General features: G+C 40.0%; 1 protein-coding gene and 1 pseudogene across 1 annotated transcript in view; one reads left to right on the top strand and one right to left on the bottom strand.

The window, feature by feature from the left end:
* Window positions 1–19,129, bottom strand: part of CAB39L (calcium binding protein 39 like) — a 158,971-nt gene that overhangs the window by 104,964 nt on the left and 34,878 nt on the right. The gene's annotated exons all lie outside the window — the stretch shown is intronic.
* LOC123807793 lies at window positions 7,164–8,579 on the top strand (annotated as a pseudogene).

Here is a 19,129-nt window from a genome sequence, read left to right as displayed (position 1 = left end):
CCCAGAGTCTTCCAAAGAAGTTGGGCCCAAAGAGGAACACACCAAGGCACATCATCATTAAGTTACCCAAGATTAAAGATAAAGAGAGAATCCTAAAAGCAGCAAGACAAAAGGAGACAGTTACCTACAAAGGAGTTCCCATAAGACTATCAGCTGATTTCTCAAAAGAGACCTTGCAGGCAAGAAGGGGCTGGAAAGAAGTATTTGAAGTCATGAAAAGCAAGGACCTACATCCAAGATTACTCTATCCAGCAAAGCTATTATTTAGAATGGAAGGGCAGATAAAGTGCTTCCCAGATAGTATGAAGTTAAAGGAGTTCACTATCACCAAGCCCTTATTATATGAAATGTTAAAGGGACTGATCTAATAAAAAGAAGATAAAAAATATGAGCAGTAAAATGATAACAAAGTCTCAACTATCAACAAATGAACCTAAAAAATAAGAAAAACAATGAAAACAAAAACTAAGCAAACAACTAGGACAGAATCAGAGAAATGGATACCACATGGAGGGATTTCAGTGGGGAGGGGGAAGGGACGAATAGGGAAGAAAAGATACAGGGAAGAGGAAGCATAATTAGTAGGCATAAAGTAGACAGGGAGAGATAAAAAAATGGTGTAGGACACAGAGGACTTAAGGAACTTATATGTACAACCCATGGACATGAACCAAGGTGGGGAGAATGCTGGAGGGTTGAAGGGGGCAGGGTGGAGAGGGGATAAAGGGGGGAAAATTGGGAAAACTGTAATAGCATAATGAAGAAAAAATATTTTTAAAAAGAAAATAAATTGGATAGTAATATGGCAGTATGAATCTAGAAACTTTAAATGTTCACAACCTCTGCCATAGTAGCAACTTTGTTGCTGTAATTAATGGGACTTTACAGGAACTGGCAGTTTTTTTCTTTCTCAGAAGTACATAGAGTATATGCCTTATAACAAATGGCTTTTCAGTTTGATAAAATATAGTATATGGCTATGAAACTGTTTAAAAAATGTGAAGAAAATGGAAGTGTTAAAAACAGCATCCCACATTATAGAGTATAACTACAACTATGTAAAAGCAAACAAAATCACAAATAGACAAAACTAATACATAGAAAAATAATTCAAAAGAAATTAACAGTAATTGCCTATCGGCCGTTGGCTGTGGATAACTTTCTTCCTTTAAATTTTGCTTTTTCTAAACTTTTTTTAATAGATCACGCAAATAGTTTTATAATGAAAATACCTCAGCCCTGGTTGGTGTGGCTCAGTGGATTGAGTGCCAGCCTGTGACCAAAGGGTTGCTTGTTTGATTCTCAGTCAAGGCACATGCCTCGGTTGTGGGCCAGGTTCCCAGATGGGGTGTGTGAGAGGCAACTGCACATTGATATTTCTCTCCTCTTTCTCCCTCCTTCCCCCCTCTCTAAAAGTAAATAATTTTTTTAAAAGAAAATACCTCATAAATGATATTTTAAATGATGAAACAACTTTTTTTAAAACCTTCAATCTGTGGAATATCGGATTAGTATGTCTTTTCAAAGCATAAGTCAAACATGATTTTGGGTACTTTGGCTGTGAAATTTCATAAAGAGAAGTACTTGGCTTAGATTCTGGAGAAAAAGCCAAAAAAAATCATTTAGCTGTGCTCCCAAGGCAGTAAGTCCCTGTAGGTTTTGTAGATGTTGGCAGCACTCCCTTTCCTGGTACACAGTAAAATATTTCATGTTCCTAACTTTGAATTCCATTAAAGATGGCCCAAAATCAATCACATGAGTGATTCATCTGAGCATATTCAGTGACATAGTTGGAGAGGAGTGTTGAAGGGTAAAAGAGAAAGGAAAACTAGGAGAAGAGGTCATTTAGGGCATTAAATGCCCTCACTGTTATCTCTTAAAATATTTTAAAAGGGAGTAAATATCTCTCTGCAGGAGGCCAATGAATATTTCTAGGCCTTTATGTCTAACCTCCATTTGTGCTGTTCAATAACAGTTCTAATTTCAAGGATATCCACAAAAGTTAAAGGGAGTGGGAAGTTTATGAAGCCAAGAAAAATGTCAAGATTTCCATAGGCTGAAACCACAAAAAGTATAATCAAACTGCTAACTCACTGCAAGAAAGCCAACTCAAAAACAAGCATTCTTTCCCTTCATTAAGTTTATTTTACAATCAATGAGGAGAGAGAAACATTCCCCAAATCATTTCTTTGAACTTGCTAAGAAGAAAAAGAGAAAGAAGGAAACCTATCACCACATAAAAATTTTCAAAAAAGTTAAGGAACTACCATACTTTTATCTGTATTCCAAATAGGACTTACAACTAGAAAGAATGAAATCAAAGTGAATCTGTGGCAAATAATCAGACCTATATCGTTCATTTTCTAAAAAATTAGGATGGTTCCATTTGTCAATTTTCACTGAACTGTCCTCTTAAAATGGGAGCATTTTATTGAATGTAAATTTTTAAAAATTTTGTTTTACTATTTATGCTGTTAAAGTTGTCCCAGTTTTCTACCCTTTGCCTCCCTCTAACCAGCCCCCCACCCAGTACCTCAGGCAATCCTTACACCATTGCTATGTTCTGACTACTCTATTCTATATTCTGTAATTTATATTCCGATGGCTATTTCATAACTACGAATTTGTATTTCTCAATCCCTTAACCTACTTTGCACATCCTGGAGCAACCCCCTTCCAATTTGGCAACCAGCAAAACGTTCTATTTATGATTCTGTTTCTGTTCTGCTTATTTATTTTGTTTTTTAAATTCAATGATTGATATATATGTATTTATTGCCATTTTATTGTTCACATTTTTGTTCTTCTTCTTAGAAAAGACCCTTTAACATTTCATATAATACTGGTTTGGTGGTAATGAACTCCTTTACCTTATTCTTGTCTGGGAATCTCATTGTCTGTCCTTCAATTCTAAATGATACCTTTGATGGGTAGATTAATCTTGGTTGTAGATCATTGCTTTTCATCACTTTGAATATTTCTTGCCAATCACTTCTAGTCTTCAAAGTTTCATTTGAGAAATCAGCTGACAGTTTTATGGGAACTGCTCTGTAGGTCATGAGCAGCTTTTCTCTTGCTGCTTTTAAGATTCTATCTTTGACATTAACTTTTGGCCTTTTAATTATGATGTGTCTTGTTGTGGGCCTCTCTGGGTTCATCTTCTTTGGGCCTCTCTTCCTGGACTTGTATGTCTATTTTTTTCACTAAGTTAGGAAAGTTTTCTGTCATTATTTTTTCATTTTTAAAAAAGATTTTATTTATTTATTTTTAGAGAGAGGGAGGGAGATAAACATCAATGTGTGGTTGCCTCTCACATGCCTCAAACTAGCGACCTGGCCCACAGCCCAGGCATGTGTCCTGACTGGGAATAGAACCAGCAACCCTTTGCTTCACAGGCCAGACTCAATCCACTGAGCCACAACAGCCAGGACCATCATTATTTTTTCAAAGAGGTTTCCGATTTCTTGCTCTCTCTTTTCTCCTTCCAGCACTCCCTTCATGTGAATGTTGGTATGCTTGAAGTTGTCCCAGAGGCTCCTTACAATGTTTTTTTTTATTCTTTTTTCTTCTTGCTGTTCTTATTGGTTGGTTTTTGCTTCATTATATTCCAAATCACTGACTCAGTTCTTGGCTTCATCCACTCCACTGTTGATTCCCTGCGAATTGTTCATTATTTCAATTAGTGTATCATTTCTAACTGATTTTTTTTCAATGCTCTTGAGGTCTTCACCAAGGTCCTATTTTTTAAATTCAATTATTGATAGATATGTATTTATTGCCATTTTATTGTTCATAGTTTTGAACTTTTTCTTTAAAAAGTCCCTTTAACATTTCATTTAATAATGGTTTGGTGATGATGAACTCCTTCAGTTTTTTCTTATCTGGGAAGCTCTTTATCTGCTGTCTCCTAGAGTTTTGTTCCATTCATTTGGGCCATGTTTCTTTGTCTCCTCATTTTAACAGCCTCCCTGTGTGTGTTTCTATGTATTAGATAGAACTGCTATGTCTCCCAGGCTTGATAGAGTGGCCTAATGTAGTAGGTATTCTGTAGAGTCCTGTTGGCACAGCCTTCCCTAGTACCCTAGCTGGGTACTGAAGGTTGTCCACTGTGTGCACTGTACACCCTCCTATTGTAGTTGAGCCTTGACTGCTGTTGTCATGTCCAGAGTCAGCCACTCACAATGTTTTGTCTGGGATCACACAGCATAATCTACAAAGCAATCTTCAGATGGTTGTTACTTGTGCTGAGCTTGGAGGTGGTTAGGCAAGGCCAGCTGCTACTGGTTTTGAGCCTGGGGCGACTTAACGAGAGGTATAGGGCTCCCTGAAACCAGATGCTACTTGTTTGAAAGGATTTAGGAAAATCTGAAGCATGGGACAAGACAAGCCATTGGTATGGAAAAGCTACTGGAAACAGCTAGGAGGGCCCAAATGTTGAGAGATACAGGGATTCAGAGAATCATCAGGGTGGGGCAAACACTGTGTGCCAGATTGATGGAGTCTCAGATATGGTGTCTGTCTCCTGGCTCTGTGGCTCGGTGGGGAGAGGGTTTAGAAAAGAAAAATGGCTTGTACCCACTGTTCTGTCTGGGAAAAGGTTACTTACTTCCCAGCCCTCACACTGAGGCTGGACACTTCAGTTCCTTCCCATATACCACTGGTGCATTTCCAGCTCCTATCCTGTCACTGGAGTTCAGAAAGGGTGAGTCTGAGTTAAGTCTGTATGTGGGTTCTTTAAGAGAAACTGCTTGGGAATCCAGCAGTTTCTTCCACCAATTCAGTTCCCACTGGTTTGCTCCTAGTAGTTAGTGGACTTATCTTCTAGCACTGGAACCCTGGGCTGGGGGACCTGGTATGGGCCTTGGACCCCTCACTCCTGAGATATGCCTCTCAAATTCTTATCCACTATGCATGGGTGTAATACCAGCCTGCTCCAAGTCTCCACATCTCCATCCCTCCTACCAGCTTGGATGAATGTGGTTGCTCTAATTCCATAGTTGTCAGATTCCATTCAACTTGATTTCTGATGTTTCTGAGTGATGGTTGTTCTATAGTTTAGTTGTAATTTTGATGTGGTTATGTGAGGAGGTGAGCTGTGTTTACCTATACTGCCATTTTGACCAGAAGTGAATATAAATTTTAAAATTAAAAAAATACACCTAAAAGTTCTACAGTATATAAGGACAGCTGTCCCTCTCCGCTTCAATCATAATTTAGAATTGTCCTCATAGAGATAATAAGTTAAAAAGCACAAAGCATATCACTATAGTTATTTATGTTATAACACCAAGTCAGGGTATCTCCCAATCAATGCCTTCTATCCTTCAGCTATTCTTTTTTTAAAGATTTTATTTATTTCTTTTTAGAGAGGGGAAGGGAGGGAGAAAGAGAGAGAGAGAAACATCAATGTGTGGTTGCCTCTCACGTGGCCCCCACTGGGGACCTGGCCCGCAACCCAGGCATGTGCCCTGACTGGGAATCGAACTTGTGATGCTTTGGTTCGCAGCCTGCACTCAATCCACTGAGCTACGCCAGCCAGGGCTTCAGCTATTCTTTTAAAATATACACCCTAATTGTAATTGGAAGACATTACAATTGAATTTTGTACTTGAATACCTATAGAGATAAGTGAAAATCAGTAGATGTACAAATGAGGTCTTTCATTGATCATCCTTTTCTTTAGTTGAAAACGATTAAGAATTATTTTGTTTTTATAATTTTTATTACCAGAGTTTAAGAGAGAGATATTTTCTAAATATGGACAGTTTACATAGAAATTAAAAACTTGTGAGGTTTTTATGTATCCACATTGATCTGGAAGCCTTGATCAGGCTCAAAAATTCTTTTATAAGAGAAATCTGCTCTGGCTGGTGTGGCTGTGGTTTGAGTACCGGCCTGAGAACCAAAGGGTCACCAGTCAGATTCCCAGTCAGGGCATATGCCTAGATTGCGGGCTGGGTCCCTGGTTCAGAGTGTGTGAGAGAGGCAACCACACATCGAGGTTTCTCTCCCTCTCCCTTCCCTTCTCTCTAAAAAGAAAGAAAAGAAAGGAAGAAAGGAAGGAAGGAAGGCCCATGTCCTTGGGAAGCTCCATAATATAATGGATTATAAACCCTGAAATAATTTTAAAATACAATTAGTATGTGAAGTCAGGGAGACATATAATTACTAATTTGTTTACTGTTACAAATAATAACCTATTAGATTACTTTTGAAGAAAAACAACCAGTAACTTCATTTATTAGGTTTGTAGTAATGTTTCTATTTACAATTCCATTCATTTGTTGGAGCTAAAATTTCTACATCTATTAGCTATCAATGATTGTCAGTAAATGGTAACTTTATATTAGAATTGCACAATCCCAATTTATAGCAGAGATCTGAAGCTAGGTTAGTATTCTCAAAAACTAGTAACTGTAATCAAACATCAGATCTCTAAAATTCACAATGGTTATTCTTCACAACAGAATTATCAAGGAAAACTCAAAATTCACTTTTTTTAGTCTTTCCTATAAGTACATACATATTTATATTGATACATAACAATCAAATTTTAGTCAGATACTGTTGCTAGTATTGTGACAAGGTTTAGCTTATAGTGTGAAATATAACTATTTCAGAACTTCAGCAAGTCCCCGTGCCTGTCTACGAACTAAAAACATTAATATAGGACAACAGAGATGAAAGAAATTTAGCTGAAGATAGTTCATATACTATAGATTTCCAGGTTTGTACAGATTTTCTAGATAGGTAGGTAGTCTTTCAAAATACTTCCAAACTTGAGAGAGCCTAGATGAGTTTCTGCTAGACATTTAAGAAATAAGACTCCCAGATCAAGCAACTGAAAACAAACACTAATGATGGCAGTGCCAGGAAATGACTGGCTGCTGGGCTTAAGGCAGGAGTGATCTCTTGAGTCTCAAAGAGCTTCGGTCGACGTGAGTGAAACAACTCGCTCAGTCCTGAGAGCGAATACCTGTGGACTACAAGTCACAAGCCTCCTGAGGAGTAAGAGGGTATCTGTCTGTGACCCAGGCTGCCAGTGCTGCCCCTGAGCGTGGAGCCCTCAGCCAGGAGGCGCAGCTAGCCAGACCCAGGTCTCTGCCACCATAATGAGAGCCCCAAGCCACTCTGGGTCACAGCTTTGCAGATTCCCATAAACAATGGACACTGATCTCAATTCTCAGGACAGAAAGGACATGGACAAATTTATTAAATTTTTTGCCCTCAAGACTGTTCAAGTGACTGTCCAGGCTTGACCTGGAGAAAAGATCTCTACTGGCTCATCTTCATCACCAGTGGATTCAGACTGGTTTACTTTGGTAATCAAAGACATCCCAGAGGTTACACATGAAGTAAAGGCACTGTCAGGGCAGCTGTTTGCCATCGGGAGATCTGTTATGTGGAGATCTCACTCAAGACTTCTGGGGGAGATTCCACAGAACTAGAAATTTGGTGTCTTGAAATGAATGAAAACTGTGATAAAGAAATCAGTTTCCCACACAGTGTACAACAGAGTGTGGTTGCTGCTGAAGTCTCTCCTTGCTATAACTAGGGTGACACCACCTTACAGACTATCCAGGAAACAAGGGCATGAATATGTCATATTATACTGGATATATTTTGGGAAAGTTCAGCTGAATGGCTTAGTAGAAGGTTTCCAAACAGTACGTGTTGGGACAGTGGGAACCCCTGTAGGCACCAACACTATTTCTTGTGCTTACAGAATCTGCTTGGTGCCACCAGGCAATTTGAGAGGACCCCACCCATCATGGGTATTATCGATCACTTTGTGAACCAACCCCATCCCAGCTCCTTGCCTACACACCTCTGCAATTATAGAACCACTGGTGAGGGCACTGAGATAACATATCCTTCTGTACAAGATTCTCAAGAAGTGTGAACCACCTCTTTTCCACCTCCCCACCATCCCAGCTAATGGTTCCTGGAAAGGAAGGTGGAGTACCCCTTGCCCCCAACCAGCCTGCCCATGGTGCACAGGCTGGTCAGGAGAGATTGGCAACCTGTACCCCTTCTGACATGGCCCACTGTGCTGCCACACCTAGCAGCAAGGGTACTGAAACTATCAAACAGCAGTGAGGGATGGGCCTCTCCCCACAATGTCTTGGAGACCATCTTTGCCTGAAAAGTGGTGGCTTTTGTCAACAAACCCATCAACCAGGTGACCTTGATGAGTTTGGACATACCCTTTGCCATGTTTGCTCCCAAGAATTTAGAGCTGGAGGATATCAATCCCATGGTGAACCCTCTGGACTCCCCAGAGACGGAGTCTCCGCTCCAGGGCAGCTTGCACTCTGAGGGTTCCAGCGAGGGCAGCAGCAGCCACATCGATGACAACTTTGTCATGGTAGACTTTAAACTGGCTTTTTCTAAAGGCAACATTCTTCTGATGAAATTGAGGACCTTCTATTGTGAATTTCAGAACCCCCCTCAGCTGAGCAGCCTCTCCATAGATACCAAGGCAGTCCACGGCTGAGGACTTGGATTTACTTTCAGAGTAGCTGTCTGTGCATAAGAATATCTGAGAATTTGATGCCTTTGTAGAAACCCTGCAGTAAAAGTTGGTGCCCTCGAGGACTGGCAACAGCCCCCTTTTGTGGTCCTAAGACACAGAGAGCCTCCCATTGATCAGCTGCTCCTATCCCTCATCTTGCTCCAAGCCAGGTGGAGGGAAGCTGGTTTAACCCATGGGGATCCAGAAGTCCCTGCTCTCACCTCCTGAATTCTCTGTGGCAGCAGTCAAGCCCAGTTAGGGCATTTCAGAGGTCTCACCCTCTAGCCTTGGAGATGGGAAGACTCTACAAAAAAGGGGCTTTCTGGTGGGCCATTTGCTTCTACTGCCCATCAGCAACTGCTTCAATGAGGCTGTCATCCTGTCTTCCTACTGTTGGGCCCTCTTCCCCAGGGTCTGCCCTGTAGCTGGCCCCTCATCCGCCTACCAAACTATTTGACATTCCAACTGGTGGCCCAGAGACTAGCGTGGAGGCAGAGAGGAAAGAAACATTGTGGGAGGAAGATGGAAGTGCTTCTTCAGGCTCTCTTTGTTGTCTCCTTTATTTAGTTCTGGTACTTCTTCCTCTCTCCCTCCCTTTGCCCCTGTGCCTGTATTTTTGGCAATATGACACCTTCTGCCCAAGATGAGAACTCCAAGTCAGCCATTCCCATCCTTGAAAGCTGTGCTAGTGCCTCCCTTAACAAAAGGTCTGAGGAGCCCTGGTGGCTACCTGTGATCAGCCCCTCAGCTACACAGAAACCATCCTGTGTCTCTGGACCTGGGAGTCAAAGCAGAGGCTCTTCTCATTCCTTCCCTCCCCCTGTAGCCACTCCTTAGTTGTAGGACATGGTAAACATTCATTACTTTCAAAGACAAATATTTTATAAAGAAAGTATATTTCAGATGAGATGTTTTCACTTAGGGAAGGTGATGGACCTCTTCCTGGGGCAGGACCTCCTCCTGTGGAGGTTCCTCAGATTCCAGGTTGCTCCTCTGGGGCTCTTCCTTCCCATGTACTTTAGTTGGGAGTCCACACAGGGCTGATGAGGGCAACAGATCCTCCCAGGCTTGCTGCATTTGAACTGACAACAGGCTTTACTTTGGACACTTCTATTTCTGGTGAGAGCCTTGGATCTCTCAGCTTCTACAGAGTGACTGACTTTGTTCTGGCAGCCCAGGAAGCCTTGGGTGCTAAACGTGGTGACTGCCTAGAGTTGTGCCACATATAGTGCCCACTGGTGGGCCCAGAGAAGTCCAGGCAGGCCCCTCCTTCTGGGGTACTTGTTCCTGTTTCTCAGGGATGGGTCATAGGCCCTTTCCTCCTTTGGCCTGGGCCTGGCCATCACCTTCCTTTAACCCCAGGGTTTGTATACTGTGCTGAGGTTTAATGATGGTATTGGTTCCTTGTTGAGAAGGTAAAGCTGAGCATACAATCAATCTAACCCTTCGGGTGTCGTTACTTGAGTAAGTCAGGTGTCTAGCCTCACCCACCTATGCCATCTGTCCCTTTCCCAGCCCAACTGATAGTCCTGGCCATGGAAAACCAGGCCTGCCTGGTTCCTTCTGGTCCACCTGGGATATTCATTGGGAGCACCTGTTCTGCAGTGGAGCACGTAACCCTTAATTGCTTGTTAGTAAATTCATGTGACATTGTTCCTACTTACAAGGCTGACTTCTCTTGAGGGCTTGAGTGGGCTCTCATGTTCTCCATTTGCCTGAGCCCTGCCTCTATGCATGTGCTCTGATGCCACAGAGAAATGTTCCCAGCAGAGTGTCCAACTGGCCCTCCTGTCTTCAGGCCAGAGCACACCCATGCTAGCTGAACTGATCCAGGTTTACCCGCCAGGGCCCCTGCACTGAGAAGGGTGGAGGCCCACTGCAAGTTACTAATCATCCCCTACGCGGCCCCAGCATCCCAGCCACTGTTCTCCTTTTGAGGCCAAGAATGGAAAGGCCAGTTTGTGTTAGCTGTTGTCCGCTTTGACTTCTGATAGTTGGCCTGTGAAGGCCACCCACAGGATTCCAGCAGCAAGAGGCCAGGCAGGCTGAGCCTGGAAGGAGCAGAAAAATTTTCAAGGCCAGCCCTTGCCCCTCAGCCCTGTACAATAAAAGGTGTAAGTCTTAGAATGACCCCAGGACAGGGCTGGGAGAGGTTATCTGTCTCCAGGTGGCAGACCTTCCTCCCTTTCAGCCTACTTTGTTTGGAAATACTGAGTTATACCCTAAAATGTATTCAAGAATAGGAGCTCCTTCTCTCTCTCTGCTGCGTAGGATTCCATTGTGTAAATGTATCACAGTTTTTTCATCCACTCATTACTGATGGGCATTTAGGTTGCTTCCAGCACTCAACTATTGTAAACTGTGCTGCTATGAACATTGGGGTGCATAGGTTCTTTTGGATTGGTATTTCAGTGTTCTTAGGATATAATCCCAGCAGTGGAATTGCTGGGTCAAAAGGCAGCATGGATGGAACTGGAGAGAATTATGTTAAGTGAAATAAGCCAGGTGGTGAGGGACAAATACCATATGGTCTCACCTTTAGCTGGAACCTAATTAACAAAACAAACAAGAAAGCAAAATATAACCAGAGACATTGAAATTAAGAACAATCCAACACTAACTAGAGGAAAGGGAGAAGGAGACAATGGGGGGAAGGTTGTTCAGGAACAACTATAAAAGACGCATGGACAAAAGCAAGGGGGAGAGTGGAAGCAAGGGAGGCAGGTGGGTTTGGCTGGGGTTTGGGGGGGGAGTGGTGAGAGGAAAATGTAGGCAACTGTAATTATAACAATAAAATAATTTTAAAAATGAAATGTATTCAAGAGATTTCCAATAAATTTTTTTCTGTACTTTAAAAAAAACACAAAAGAAATTAGACTCCCCAAACTGAAAAGTATAATTTCATTTATAAGTAGTAAAGATTTCAGTTTAAAGAAATTATTTGAATTACTGATGGAATATTAAGACCACAACTAAAAAGCATGTTAGCATAATTGTATACTTTTTTCCTTCTTAAAGGAATGCCACTAAATATTATCTTTAAAGTACATTTTAAGTATGTATGTACATGTATGTGTAAACACAGGCATTCATATCTCAGAAATGAAAAACTGTAAATTATTCCACTTTTATTCAATCAGCAAATATTTATTAAGCACCTATTATATGCCATCTAGGACTATTCAAAATCATTACTTTTGAAATATAACTTGTGACATAAAAGAATGGCAATTCCTGAACTTTTCTACATTTTTTTAATGTAGCAGTAGGTTTAATTATTTTAATCAACAAAGAAAGTGTTTTTTTAATCAAATGGAAAATTTTTTTGTCACTAAAAATCAGATAAGTGTTATCTGAATTCATTGGATTGTTTACTTCGTTATTCATTAATTTACTTCATCTGTTTATTGCATTACTATTTTTAAATTTTTATATCTTGGCTCTTTAGAAGAACTTTTAGGGCCAGTGTAACTAAACTATTTTGTGACTTAATTGGATTTTTCCAAACAGGCTACATTTCTACCTGTGGGTCCTAGTACACATAAGCAAACACATGTTTGTGAGTTAAACTCAACATCTTACATACTGTTAAGTACTCAAGATACCTAGCTGGTAAATTGCCTTCCTCATCAGAATCCCTATTCATTTGGGATTGCCACCATGTCATAGTATGGTCTTTTCTTTTTCTCTCAATAGTTAGGTCTGCTCTGTACAACTATTGTTTTGTCTGAGTATCCACAATTCAATTAATTCTTGTCAGGCCATGTCTCTCATTACGAAAACTATATATTTTTATTTTTTTTACTTATAACATTAGACAAAAAACATTTTATTTTTTTAAATATATTTTATTGATTATGCTATTATAGTTGTCCCATTACCCCCCTTCATTCCCATCCACTCTGCACACCCTCTCCCACCCACATTCCCCCCCTTTAGTTCATCTCCATGTGTCATAAGTTCTTTTGCTTCTACATTTCCCATACTATTCTTGCCCTCCCCCTGTCTATTTTCTACCGACCATCCATGCTACTTATTCTCCATATCTTTTCCCCCTCTCTCCTCCTCCCACTCCCCTGTTGCTAAGACTCCATATGTTCTCCATTTCTCTGGGTCTGTTCCTGTTCTAGTTGTTTGCTTAGTTTGTTTTTGTTTTTGTTTTAGTTTTAGGTGTGGTTGTTAATAATTGTGAGTTTGCTGTCATTTTACTATACATGTTTTTTATCTTCTTTTTCTTAGGTAAGTCCCTTTAACATTTCATAAACTAAGGGCTGGGTGTTGATGAACTCCTTGAACTTGACCTTATCTGAGAAGCACTTTATCTGCCCTTCCATTCTAAATGAAAGCTCTCCTGGATAGAGCAATCTTGGATGTAGGTCCTTGCCTTTCATGACTTGGAATACTTCTTTCCAGCCCTTTCTTGTCTATAAGGTCTCTTTTGAGAAATCAGCTGACATTCTGATGGGAACTCCTTCGTAGGTTACTGTCTCCTTATCTCTTGCTGCTTCTAGAATCCTCTCCTTCATTTCTACCTTGGCTAATGTAATTATGATATGCCTTGGTGTGTTCCTTCTTGGGTCCAATTTCTTTGGGACTCTCTGAGCTTCCTGGACTTCTTGGAAGTCTATTTCCTTTGCCAGAATGGGGAAGTTCTCCTTTATTATTTGCTCAAATAAGTTTTCCACTCATTGCTCTTCCTCTTCCCCTTCTGGTACCCCTATAATTCGGATGTTGGAATATTTAAAGATGTCCTGGAGGTTCCTAAGCTTCTCCTCATTTTTTAAAATTCTTATTTCTCCATTCTTTTCTGTTTGGTTGTTTCTTTCTTCCTTCTGATCCACTCTATTGTTTTGAGTCCCAGTTTCCTTCCCATCACTATTGGTTCCCTGTGCATTTTCCTTCACTTCTCTTATCGTAGCTTGCATTTGTTCATCTAATTTGCGACCAAAATCAACCAATTCTGTGAGCATCTTGATCACCAGTGCTTTGAACTCTGCATCTGATAGATTGGCTATCTCTCAGTTGCTTAAAAGTACTTACTGTGTAACTTTCAACTGTTTGAGTCATCTTTTTTTTCCCCTTTGGTCTGGTTGCACCCATAACCTATATGGGGCGGAGCCTTAGGTGGTCATTGGGGCGGGGCACCCCAGTCACTGGGTTGTGATGCTGTATGTGGGGGCGGGGTCCGAGAGGGAACAATGGCGCTTGCTCCGCTCTCCTTCGGACCTCAGTCCCTTCCGCTGCTTCCCCCGAGTAAACTGGGCCCCTCCAGTGCCAATTCCCGTGTGGGTGGGCTTGTGCACCCTGGGATCTTTCCAACAACCTCTCCTGTGAGGCTGGGAGTTTCTCCCTGAGCCTCAACCCCCACAGGTATTTTGAATCAATGTCCCGAGGCTCTATTTCCTAGCGCTGGGATCCTGGGTTGCACACAGTGCCTTGTTTCATGATTCCCACCTTGCTGGGTCTGCCATTTGCCACCCCTCGGCCAGGGTCTGCCAGCTGCCCCTTGCACGCTCAGGGTCCACCCACTGCGGTCTTGCACACCCGGATGCCTTAGGCACCCGGTCCCAACGTTCTCCACTTTTTGTGCCAAGACCCTCGCCTGGAGGCCTGACTTGGCCCCTCCTACCGGTCTGGATGCACAGGTCTATTTTAACTTCTTGGTTGTTCGACTTCCATACAGTTCAATTTTCCATCAGTTGTGGTTGTTATTTTGTTTCTAAATTATTGTTGTCCCTATCTTAGTTGTGCAAGGAGGCATAGTGTGTCTACCTATGCCACCATCTTTGCCAGCAGTAAAAAAAAAAAATTTATTTACAAAGATTTTTCAGATGTATAGCATAACAAAAATAATTTTTAAAGTATATTTTATTGCCCTGGCTGGCGTAGCTCAGTGGATTGAGCGCCGGCTTCGAACCAAAGTGTCCCAGGTTCGATTCCCAGTCAGGGCACATGCCTGCGTTGCAGGCCACAGCCCCCAGCAACAACACATTGCTGTTTCTCTCTCTCTCTTTCTTCTTCCCTTCCCTCTCGAGATAAATAAATAAAATCTTTAAAAAGTATATTTTATTGATTATACTCTTACAGTTTCCCAATTTCTCCCCTTTTATCCCCCCCTCTGCCCTTCAGCTCCAACCCTCCAGCATTCCCTCTCCTTAGTTCATGTCCATGGGTTGTACATATAAGTTCTTTGAGTCTTCTGTTTCCTATACCATTTTTGACCTCTCCCCGTCTATTATATGCCTACCAATTATGCTTCTTTCCTGTACCCTTTCCCCCAATTCCTCCCCTGTCTCTCCCCACTGAAATCCCTCCATGTCATATCCATTTCTCTGATTCTGTCCTGTTCTAGTTGTTTGCTTAGTTTTTGTTTTCATTGTTTTTCTTATCTTTTAGGTTCATTTGTTGATAGTTGAGACTTTGTTATCATTTTACTGCTCATTTTTTTTATCTTCTTTTTATTAGATCAGTCCCTTTAACATTTCATATAATAAGGGCTGGGCGATGATGAACTCCTTTAACTTCATACTATCTGGGAAGCACTTTATCTGCCCTTCCATTCTAAATAATAGCTTTGCTGGATAGAGTAATCTTGGATGTAGGTCCTTGCCTTTCATGACTTCAAATACTTCTTTCCAGCCCCTTCTTGCCTGCAAGGTCTCTTTTGAGAAATCAGCTGACAGTCTTATGGGAACTCCTTTGTAGGTAACTGTCTCCTTTTGTCTTGCTGCTTTTAGGATTCTCTCTTTATCTTTAATCTTGGGTAACTTAGTGATGATGTGCCTTGGTATGTTCCTCTTTGGGGCCAACTTCTTTGGAAGACTCTGGGCTTCCTGGACTTCCTGAAAGTCTATTTCCTTTGCCAAACTGAGGAAGTTTTCCTTCATTATTTGTTCAAATAAGTTCAATTTCTTGCTGTTGTTCTTTTCCTTCTGGCACCTCTATAATTTGGATATTGGAATGTTTTGGTTTATACCAGAGGTTCACAAGCCTCTCTTCATTGTTTTGAATTCCTGTTTCTTCATTCTGTTTCAGTTGGATGTTTATTTCTTCCTTTTGTTTCAAATTGTTGCTTTGAGTCCTGTTTTTCTTGCTGTCACTGTTGGTTCCCTGACTATTTTGCTTTATTTCATTTTGGGTATCCTTCATTTGTTTTTTCTACCAAGCTCAATCAGATCTGTGAGCATTTTGATCACCAAGGCTTTAAATTCTCCATCAGATAGGTTCGCTATCTCCTCATCGTTTAGCTCTCTTTCTGAAGCTTTGTTTTGTTCTTTCATTTGGGCCATATTTCTTTGTCTCAGTGTACCTGTTAAATTGTAAGGGGGAGGGGCCTTAAGGTATTCCCCTGGGCAGGACAACCATCTTTGCGGGGCTTTGGCACTGCCTGTAAGGGAGATGCCAGAGAGGGAACAATGCAGCTCACCTGCTGGTCTCTATCCCACTTTCAAACAAACCCTTCTGTGAGACTGGGAGTTTCTCCCACTGTGGCAACCGCCATAGTCCACAGTCAGCTCTGTCTCAGTTTCCCCTTCAGCCAGCCCTGCCTGCACAGTCTGCTGCCTTTGCAAGGGTTCTTACCGGTCTGGTTGCTCTGTTTGATTGTTTCTTTAATTCCTTGTTTGTAGGAGTTCCAGGCAGTTTGGTGTTCTGGCACTTCTGGTTGTTTATTGATTTTAGATTGGCTGTTATCTTCCTTTTGGTTGTGCGAGGAAGGAAAGGGTTTCTACCTATGTCTCTATCTTGGCTGGAACTGAAAACTACTTCCTTTAAACCCCTTTGTTTTCTAGCATACTTTGAAAAAATTACACAGTTCCATTTTTTAACGAAATAGTTTAGTTCTCATTTACTAAGTATTTATTAGGTAACTACATAAGTGTCAGACACTGGGCTAAACATCGGAAATGAATGATAAGCATAAAAGCAATGGCTAGAGGTATTCCCATGGCAAGAAAAAAATCACTGATTTTAACATGAGCTTATATCTCATAAAAAGATACAGTATAGGAAATGGAGTAGCCAAAGAACTTATACACATGACCCATGGACATGAACAATGGTGTGGGGATTGCCTGAGGGAGTATGGAGTTTTAGGTGGAAGGGGGTAAAGGGGGAAAAATTGGGACAACTGTAATAGCATAATCAGTGAAATATAATTAAAAAATAAATGAAGATTTAAAAAATAGTGAAATCAATCTTGAAAGCTCTTAAAAGTACCCAGAAACCCTTTTGATAAGCATTCTTCAAATACCCATCCACCTCTTAGTAAAGATGCTTTTCTTCAAGCATTAATATTAAGTTAAATAAAGATAATATCTTATTCAACATAATTAGTTTTATATTCAGTTTCATCAATAGAATTAATTTTCTAATATTTTTAAGGATGGAGATGATTTTGTTACTGTGTGAGTAAAATATATTCTTGGGCTATAATAAAAGCCAAATGAGCATTTGTTGAATTGTTTCCTAGGAAAGGTGGGTCTCAAATTCCCAACAACTCACTCACAAATAAACTTCTCAACTACAAAATATTTGTAAACTGGTGATGACATATCCTTTATTGCTATATGAGCATAAGAAATGGTGCCATCACTAACATAATACCAATGAATTACTAGTTTAAAATAAAAAAAAATTATTTTGAAGATTTTAAAGCTGTGTGCCAGTTCTCCAACACTTCAAGAAGGACTGAGTGCAGGAAACTCTGTAAAGAAGTTGATTTGTGATATTATCTTTATTGTACTTGTTTTTGATTTTAAGTGCATGATAATGGTTCAGAAAAGGTTTCCACAGACCAGTTGAGTTTCTTATAGATCAACAAGCTAAAAAAGAAATTCCACAAACTAAAACCTGGTTTACAGGCTTCTGTACTCATAGAGGAAATATTAAAGGAAGAACAGCCATTTTATATTATGTCTAGAGTACAAATTATTTTAGTATGTTTACTGTCACTCTGCTGAAATTTTCATTTCAGCTAAGTAATTCTGTCTTAAAGGATTCACTTGAATCAATAAGGACATTTTTTGAAGCTGGCAAAGAGTAGATTAGAATCTTTGCTTAGGATTGTACATCTTTACACAATGACTCAGTTTAGCAGCTAACAATAATACTTCCTTCCTCCCACAGATGCTTTCCATTGATGCTTTTAAAATAACGTATATAAACCTTCCATTGATGCTTTTAAAATAACGTATATAAAATTAGCATACAATCTCCTATGTTAAGTTTGTATCACAATGTGAATATATATTTTAAGAGTTTACTTTCGTTTTTCTGCTCTACTGCTTACATACATTTATGTATCTGGTTATTCTAGTTCTCCAGCAGACCAAATACTAAGAGTTTAATTTCAGCTATAAGTCAAAATAACTGCTTTACTCTTTAACTTAAAATCCATATGCATTCATTTTGTATCAAATGGTAAACTTAACATGTAAATTGTCTAATTTTATTTTCATTACAGAACTCACAAAAAATCATGTGCCACATACTGGTTCTAACAGACAACATCCAACATTTAAATTATATATCCTTTTAACTAATGGAATCATTAATATTTCTATTTGAATCATGATGTAATGCTGTAATTTATAATTATGAAATTAGAAAGCATCACAATAATTTTAAATTTAGTGACACAAGACAGAAGATAACTTCTGAATTTTCATGAAGTTGAAAGAGAAACATCAAAAATGATATATTGCCACCACTTTTATTTTTGGAAACTCTTTGTAAATAAAAACCTATTTCCAAGATAAGATATTTCATGGACACAGAATAGTTGGTAGTGGTTCAAGTGTCTTAGTCAACCTAAGAGTATTGTTTTAGAGTCTTCATTTTTTTAAACCTCTCCTACTAATAGCAGTTTATCATTTACAAAGAAACAAGGTAACAACATGATTTAAAATGAATATATAAATAATTGTAAAACCTCAACTAAAAGTAAAGTTTACCACATTAATTCCATTTCTATGAAGTGGTATATATATAGACTGTTGATACTCACCAAATCTTACAGAAATGCCCAGGCTCATCTAAGCAACAAAAAGTAGACATATGATGAGGTGCTGAAGACAGCTATCTGGGGCTCAAGGACTTTAGATGAAATAGCCTTTATCTTCCATTCAATAGAGGATGTTTCCTGTTACCAAAGTGTGACAGAGAAGTTTCCACAATCCTGTCCTTATTTTCTGCCTACCTCTTTGAAGAGTCACAGTTACCACAGGAAAACTTGGAACATTAGCAGAAAAAGATCACTTGAACACTCACACAAAGCAGCCGTAAATTTCCACTCTTTCCTTGCTCTCAGACTCCAAGCTTTGCTTGTTGCTTAATCTGTCATGGGAAGTTCTGATTCTGGTCAAATCAGCTTGCTTCTGTGTCCTCTTCTCCCTCTCTAAAACCCTATTTTAGAATATAACCACACAGTCATAGCTCCCTTTTTCTCTTCCTCTTTCCCAATCTTGCAATGTCAGAAGAATGTGTGTAAGGCAATTAATCTGAAGGAAATTTATTTCTTGCCTCTCCCCACCCTCTCCATAAAGAGTCTAGGGATAAACAAAAACTTTTTCACATCACATTTTTTTCCCTTTAAGTTCTATACTAGTTCATGCA

This window comes from Phyllostomus hastatus, unplaced genomic scaffold (genome assembly GCF_019186645.2).
Source record: "Phyllostomus hastatus isolate PE091 unplaced genomic scaffold, TTU_PhHast_1.1 phas_scaffold_46, whole genome shotgun sequence".
Classification (NCBI taxonomy): Eukaryota; Metazoa; Chordata; class Mammalia; order Chiroptera; family Phyllostomidae; genus Phyllostomus; species Phyllostomus hastatus.
The sequence above is the reverse complement of the archived record's forward strand: the minus strand, read 5'-3'. Positions and strand labels throughout refer to the sequence as shown.